The 6,176-nt window shown below is 42.9% G+C and overlaps 1 protein-coding gene across 2 annotated transcripts in view; it reads right to left on the bottom strand.

Annotated features, from left to right (window-relative positions):
* Nucleotides 1-4,507: 4,507 nt before the first annotated feature.
* Nucleotides 4,508-6,176, bottom strand: part of CCDC62 (coiled-coil domain containing 62) — a 31,850-nt gene continuing 30,181 nt past the window's right edge. The window contains exon 11 of one of the 2 annotated variants that reach the window (XM_012731215.1): nucleotides 4,508-4,554. The gene's annotated coding sequence lies outside the window, so the exon portion shown is untranslated. Of the gene's footprint in view, nucleotides 4,555-4,896; nucleotides 5,630-6,176 lie in introns of those variants that run through there. The other variant, XM_012731216.1, reaches the window with a different exon arrangement.

Raw genomic sequence — 6,176 nt, 5'->3', positions numbered from 1 at the left:
CGTCACCACGGCCGCCCGAGTCTAGGCACTGTGAGGCCGCCGCCAGCGCCCCAGCCCGCCCCTCCCGCCTCAGGGGAGGAGCACGCGCCCGTCACGCCCCAACGTCTGGCCCCGCCCCTGAACCTGGCCCCGCCCCCGCCCCCAGCCCCATCACACCTCCACCCAGTTCAAGGGCCGCGCTCAGGGAGACCCGTCCTTCCTCCTTTCTCCCGAAAGGTGGGGGTGGGTCAACTCCGGTTCCCTCCAAGCTACCGCACCCCGCCTGCACCGCCCCCCACCACACATTCTCCTTTTAAGCCCTATCTACACCAGGCCAGGATCTGGTTAATTGTAATAAGCTTGGCCTCAATGAGTCTGACCAATGGGAACACAATGCCAGGCCAATTGTGAACCGGTTGGGACCAAGAGAGGCAGGGCTGGAACAGCCTGCAGATAGATTTGAGCAAAACACAGTACTGGGTCATTAAGTTGCATCAAAAATGCCACAGGAGGTGTTGTGAGACATTTTATTTATGGATACAAGAACTGGGGTGTAGGCCAGAGGTGCAGGGGGTTTAGAGGATACACAAAGGAGCAGAACAGGCGGATCCACTGAAATCCACATGTGGGTGGGCTCCCTGGCCAGGTATCCAACTCAGGCTGCAGTGGCTGTCCATAGCTTCATAGAGCTAAGACTTAACCCTTTGTGCCACTTGCTTTTTAAATTATTGGCCATAATACTGAAGTTTTAAAAAGTCACATTCTCCCAGGTATATGCTGACAAATGGCTATTTTGTTTCCCCTATCCTCAGCTTTCCTATCAAAAATACAATAATGTGTGAATTCACCCAATAAAATTACTGAGGATTCCCCTTGATGAGGCAGATTACCCTGAAGTTGTTTGTCCCCAACTAGCATGCCAGTTATTCCTCACTGCGTGGTCCCAGATACTGGATACTTGAAAGATGTATTTGACAAGGCTCTCCTCTCACTCAAGAGACAAATTAGCCATGTTTTATTAATCCAGTCACTGAAAAGCTTCTTCATCAGGGTAACAATAGAATAATAGGTAACACTTACCTAATGCTTGTTATCTGCCAGCTGGTCAACCCTTTTTTTTTTTTTTTTTAAGATTTATTTATGCATACAAGAACTGGAGTACAAGCTAGAGGGTAGGTGTGTGTGAGTGAGAGAGAGAGAGAGGATTCCCCAAAGACAACAGGGAGCAGAACAGGCAGATGTACTGAAGTAAACTGCTGAGGGGAGCAGCAAGTGAGACAGGAGAGGTCTACCATACCATGTGGGTCACCTCCATGGCATGGGATCGAACTCATGCTAAGGCTAGCTCCACAGTGCTGTGTTATAAACTGCTGAGCCACCAGGGAGGGCCCTGACCAACCCTTTTATGTGTGTTACCTCCTGTGTAATCAATGCTCAGTACCCTCCTCAATAGCTATATGGTCACAGCAGCTATTTCTTGGACTCCTTTTCCACACAGAAAAAAGCAGCTATCCTGTGAACTCGGCACATAACACAGCATCTTCTTTTAAACCAGCCTTCATCTTTACTTAAACAACCCCTCTGGGCCCAAAATTTCTGCCACAGTGACAATGTTAACAGCCAGCTACCACTCTTATTAATTGAAAATAGTTCACCCCTGAGCCAGGCACTATTTCCAACCTTTTTGGGATCCCAGAGCACCTAACATATCTAATTAACTATAACTTAATCAACCTATAAAGATTGTGAGCTATTGGAAGGCAAGGACCTCCCTGTCTCTAAGTGCCCACAGGATGCCTACCCCAGAACAGTGTTCAACAAATTGTGAGAAATAGAGTCAGGAAAGCAAGTAAACAATCTCCCTATTTATTTCACTCAGACATGTGCCTTGGTTTTATGGAAGAACACTCCAAGGGACACAACTCTTAATTTGTAAAACATCTTCAGGCAGGAGATCTAGTTCTACAAATGATTCTATTGCTGTTATCAGCATCATGGTTACTGGCTATTTTGATATATTTGGGACTTTTGAGTGATTCCCTGGAACATTACAAAGGCAAAGCATTTAGGATCCAAATTAGATCTCATACAACAGAAGCAACCATAGTTTGTGCTTGGGCTTACTAAAATGACCTGTGCTGCACAACTGCCCTGTCTTGTTGCCAGGTGTGTATGAGCTGGTCCCAGGCTCATTCTGTCTAGCTTCATCTTGCACCACCCTCATCCATCAAGTCTGAAAGTACCTCAGGGCCTTTGCACATACTATTGTCACTGTATGGAATGTTCCTTTTTCCTGTTTGCCTAGTTAGTACCTACTCATTTTTCAGCCCTTAGTTCAGATGCCATTTCCTCAGAGGAGCCTTCCCAGAACCCTCCAATCTGACGTATGCCCCTATTCTATGCTATCACAGTGCCTTGTGACTTTATTTCACAGAACTTACTGGTTTTTCATCATGTTTGGGATTATTTGATTAAGGTCTGTCTTCCCACTAGACTGTAAACAGGAAGTGTCTGCCTTGTTCACCAGGGTGTCTCCAGGTACCAGCAAAGCAGTACTTATTGTGTGCTCCAATCATTTTGTTCTTTTTAGGTTAGATTTCCTAAGCATGCATTTGGCTGAAAAAACAGAAAACATCCTTACAAACCAGACCAATGTGGGCCCTCCCTGGTGGCTCAGCAAGTTAAAGCACAGCACTAAGAAGCGTAAGCCACCTCTGCATGAGTTCAATCCCTGCCTGCCCCAGAGGAGATCCACATGGTGTGGCAGACCTCTCCTGATCCGCCTGCTGCTCCCCTCAGGAGTGTACTTCATCAACCTGCCTATTCTGCTCCCCACTCTGTCTCTGGTGAATCCTCTCACCCTCTGCATCTCTGGTCTGTACCCCAGTTCAGTATGAACAAATAAATAAATCTTTAAAAAAAAAAAAATTTACTGGAGCTGGAAAAGATCATGCTTAGTGAGATAAGCCAGAAAGAGAAAGAAAAATACCCGGATGGTTTCGCTCTTAGCAGGAGTATAATGGACCAGGCAAGAAAATAATAAGAATAATGAACAGCCATATACCAGAGACATTTTGTGGGAGTGGAGTGGGGAATGGGATCAAAAACGTGGGGGTGGGGAGGGAAATGCACGGGACTATGGTGAGGGCACACGGGTGACTTGGTGATGGGAAATCCGCGGGATTACAATTGAGATGAAAAAATAAATGTACAAAATTTTGTAAAACTAAACTGTTATTTAAAAAAAAAGGATGTACTTATTTATGCATAGAAGAACTGGATACAGGCCAGAGGTGCAGGGGATAAGCGTGGGGGCTGGGGTAGGTGAGAGGTTTCACCAGAGGTGAAAAGAATGGGGAGCAGAACAAGGAAAAGGCGGATCCACTGAAATCCACTGCTGAGGGAAGCAGTGGGGAGACAGTGCCATGTGGGTTACTTCCCTAGCTGGGGATCGAACTCATGCTGCAGTGGCTGTGGGTAGCTCTATAGTGCTGCACTTTAACCCCTTGCACCACCAGGGAGGGCCCCCATTCTGCTTTCTGACCTACCTTACAGGCTGCGTTCCTGGTTAACACCTGGTTTCCTGATCTGATCTTATTTACTCTGCTCTCTATGATGTATGGAAGTAGTGACTGACATTATTCTGTTTAAGGCTTTGAATGACAAACCTTCTTGAAATGGAGACCAAAACAAAATCTTCACCAAATGGTTGAAGAGAAACAAACCAAACCACCCAAGCTTGAGCCATCTAATCTGAGGAAAGAAACCTCCTGGAGGGAGCCCCCAGCAAGCTCAGGACCAAACACAAAGTTTTAGTCCTTGCCCACATTCCTGAAGGAGCCAACCTTACCTCAGTTGCACACATTCCATTACAGCTTTTTCAATAAAACTGTTTTTTAGTGTTTATGTGTTACCCTGATTCAGAATTTCTTTCTTTGGGGATATTTCTATTTCTGTTTAAAAGATCTGTTCACCAATTCTAAAAATATTCTTATAGCAGTCTTTTCTGATGGCTGGGATAATTTCTGCCAGGCAAATTGCACAATTTACTTGTCCTCTCTTAAGAGCAAAGAATGATGATGAAATGTAAATGCTAACATCTAGTTTTATCTTGCAACTATTTAAACACACACACCCCAAAAAACAAAACCAAAGAAAACAAATCAAACTCAGATGAGACTGCCTCTCTTTAACAGAAATTCCTGACTAATTTAAATATCAAGATGATAGTATTAAGATTTCCCATTTTAATACAGTTGGTAAAATCCACAATAATGTGATAGATTAAGACTACAAGTTATGGACACTATAATTCTGAGCTAAAATGCACTTAGTCACAAATCATTTGGGCTTTCTTCAAAATCCTCAAGTCCTGAAATCGTCCTACTTACACCTAATCAGTGTTTTCTTCTTACCAGGCAAGATACTCCATGGACTTCTCCTAAGAAGAGGAGCAAATTGAATATCTCTCAGACTGGTGAGTCAGGTCCTCCAGGAACATTTTAGGCTTGCTTCTGGGAGGCAGTGGTTGAGAACTGGCTCCACTTTTCTCAGCCTCACTCTGCACAAACCAGCCTGAGGGAGAAAGTGGGCATTTATAAAGAACATAGCCAAGCCTCACCCAATTTCTCTTTTTAGCACCTGAATTAAAAAGACGAACTGAAGTGACTCCTGCACTCAGGAAACCATCTCTGAAGTTGCACTGAAACCTTTGAACAAAGAGGCATTTACATGGCATAACAGAACATTGATATCTGCATGTTAAAAAACCCATCCCCCAAAAAACCGATCCCATTCTTGCCTGAGAGACTAACCACTTTCAAACTACTAGCGTTGCTTATTTTACTCCCGTATGATAAAAAGAAACCAGAGATAACTATTTTTCTTTACTATTAAAAATATTTTTATTGACTGAAGTTGATTAATTTTCTTAGAAGGGAAGGAGAGGTACATGGTATATTCTTTAAAAAATTACATTAAGTTACTTTACAAACAAAAATGAAAAGTATTTTAGTCTTTTACGATAGAAAAATGCACATAAAACTTCATCTTCCAGCAAGATTTGTATAAACAGATGGGGCTCAGACAAGAGGGGCTTCTGCTTGACTCTGGCACAGGAGCTCCATCGTCAGGGATGAGGAGATACTTCCAGTGAAACATTTTATATCATAGCATTTTATGTCTATTTTACATGGCAAAGTCCAGAGCTAAAACCACAAGAGAACGCTACTGCTCCTATTTTTGAGCTGGCTCTGATAAGCTACTGGTTATAATTTAAATGGATGCATAGGTCTTAAAACCATATAGTCCAAGTAGCATTTTATATGCAGCGGTTCTCTATTTGATCTTCACGCTGTTAAAGAACTTTTCTAGTATTGAACCTTAGTCTGCATCTTCAAAGAGACATCTTTGCTCTGCATAGTTACAAGTTTGTATATGTACAAGAAGGGCTAATTTCTTATGCTTGAAAAATATTTCTTATACATGAAAATGGTCAACCTGAAAACCAACAAAATATAGATGTTTCAACATAAACTTTCAGTTTCTGCTCCCCTTGGTATTAACTGTTGCTAATGAAAGATCACTCTCTTTTTTTTGTTTTCAAGGTTTAGATATTGATGTCTGCTTTCCACAAAGATGAGAATGGCTTCTGCAGGAAGGAAACAGAGTCAAGAAAATCTAAATCAATAAGTGTTAGATTGTGTGCTGAAAGCTCGTGGTTGCTAAAACATTGAACTACACATCCTGATCTTCACCAACATAAGTCATGCCAAGTATCACAAATATGAAAATCAGCAGAGAAAGAGGAAGGACAGGAGAGGCCAGGCTGAGTGGGGGGATGGTGAGGGCCATCAAGCTTACTGCTGTCATGGGTTCCACAGTGCTGTTAGTTCTCAGTGAACATTCCTGAAACCCCCATGCCTTTTAATTCTCAAACTGGATTCCAAAGAAACTTTGCATATGATATGCAGGTTTGATAGACATACAGATCAAGAAAGTGCTGAGTGGATCAATAAAACCTGACATTCCCTGAGGAGACTTTTTCTCAACAAACATTCAGCTAGCATGCTGAAATATTCACTCACATACCAGCTTACTTCCTTAGATTTGAAGTCCTGGCCATTAAGAACGAGAACTTTTTGATCTGTATCTGTTACAAGTACTTGAGCCTACTCCGATTAAATCTAGAAGGTATG

Source organism: Condylura cristata, unplaced genomic scaffold (genome assembly GCF_000260355.1).
Source record: "Condylura cristata isolate star-nosed mole 26May11 unplaced genomic scaffold, ConCri1.0 scaffold00029, whole genome shotgun sequence".
In the NCBI taxonomy this organism is placed as follows: domain Eukaryota; kingdom Metazoa; phylum Chordata; class Mammalia; order Eulipotyphla; family Talpidae; genus Condylura; species Condylura cristata.
This window is presented reverse-complemented; position numbering and strand designations above follow the sequence as displayed.